The sequence below is a fragment of the Pteropus alecto genome, unplaced genomic scaffold (genome assembly GCF_000325575.1).
Source record: "Pteropus alecto unplaced genomic scaffold, ASM32557v1 scaffold76, whole genome shotgun sequence".
In the NCBI taxonomy this organism is placed as follows: Eukaryota; Metazoa; Chordata; class Mammalia; order Chiroptera; family Pteropodidae; genus Pteropus; species Pteropus alecto.
The window spans coordinates 4,490,873-4,492,642 of record NW_006443138.1 but is presented as its reverse complement, the minus strand read 5'-3'; positions in this window follow the sequence as shown (position 1 = coordinate 4,492,642).

Here is a 1,770-nt window from a genome sequence, read left to right as displayed (position 1 = left end):
CCAGAGGCCTCTGGGTCTCTGTGTTGGAGAACAATCTACTCATGTGCCCTTCACTAGAGGCCATTTATTGCTTTGCTGTTTAAAGAAACAAACCTTTAAAGATAAATTCAATCTTATGAAAAAGGTTGTTAACAAGATAAAATAATAAGAAATCTTTCTTTTCAGCGAAGGTTCCATTGAAGAAAACAATTCTTAGTTGTATTTAAATTTAAAACATATAATCTCTTTTTAGGCTTAAAAATATGGACCTTGTAAATTAAACCATATAGATGTTTGCATTTTTTTTCCTTTTTTTGATTGGTAGTAATTGAAATTATTATATGTCTTAAATTTTATTTTTTAATGTTAAATATCGCCTCTGAGAGAAAACACAAGAATATAAATGATTCCTGTGATAAGTCTACTCAAGCTGAGGCTAGAATCAGCCAAGTCTATCATTTGTTTTTCATGTTTGTTTGCCCTCTTATGTTTGTTTGTTTGAAGGAATTAAATTTCTTATACTCTTATTTGGTGCAATGAGATGATGTGTTAGACATAGATTGAATTTACTGACTTCAACATCTGTTTTCAGAAATCTTAGCCCTTCTCGCCTTTACTTGGAAGCTGCTAAGTTTTACCCCAAGAACGAGTTACACTTTGAGCAGTTAGGGTGAAGAGTTTACCAGGCCCTCTTAAACATCCATACCTTTTATGTCTTCCTGAGCAGAGCTCTGGGGATAGAGCAATGTGGTCTTGGCTATTAAAGACAGTGGGGCAGGAACACCTGGTCACAATAAATATAGGCTCCTTTTAGCCTTCTCTGTGGTCTTAAAAATGAATCTACAAATTTTAAAATTTGTCATTTCCAGGATTATGATAATCCTAGGTAATGAGACATTTTCATGAGTCCCACATTGTAAATCTGATGCTCGCTTATTTAAAAGACCATATCCAAAAAAGACTGAATTTTGTTAATTGTACAGTTTCCTGGATTCGATTCATACCAACACCAGATAGACCTGAAAACCAAGAATATTTACAAGATATCTAATGATTAAAATCATTAAAACAAATAAATGTTATTGACTGTTATTTTAAGAAATTGACGATCACACTGAAAGCAATTAGGCAAATTCCTGTAGTGTAGGAATAAATTTGGGTGAAGTCTAAATATCTGTGAGCTTCAGTGAGTCTAAAATCTTCTTTCCAAATAATAACATTAATTGGTATGTTTCTAATTAAAAAAGTTATTCACGCTTATTTTAGAAAACTTGAGTGGATAAAAGAAGAAAACCATCTTCGATCTTATTCATGCCTAAAATCTTGACACCCAGAAAAAGGCAATTGTGTATTCTATCGAAGGTCCTTTTTAAAAGCAGATACATTTTGAACTTAGTAGGTACTTGAGTTTAAAATACAAATACAAATGTCTGATAATAGCAACAATCACAATGGCTGTATACCCAATTTTTTTATGGTAGCACTACCTAATTTAAGATGAATTTTTCTTATTTTTTTTGTTACTTTTTCCATTTATAAAAGTAACTTTTTAAATATGGAAAATTTGGATAATATAAAAAATCACTCTTAATTATCTCTACTTCTCTTAAGACAAGCAATGATATTGGTATGTTTACATCTAGTCTGAAAGCCTTTTTTCTTACTTCAGCAGGTGCTCTCTTAGAAATAGATTGGCTCGGGACCTCTTAGAAAGGCAGGCAGATTTGACAGTGTCAGGCCATGGAGCAGGGTTGGACAGACTACAACTGTGTAAAGGGAGAGTTTCCAACT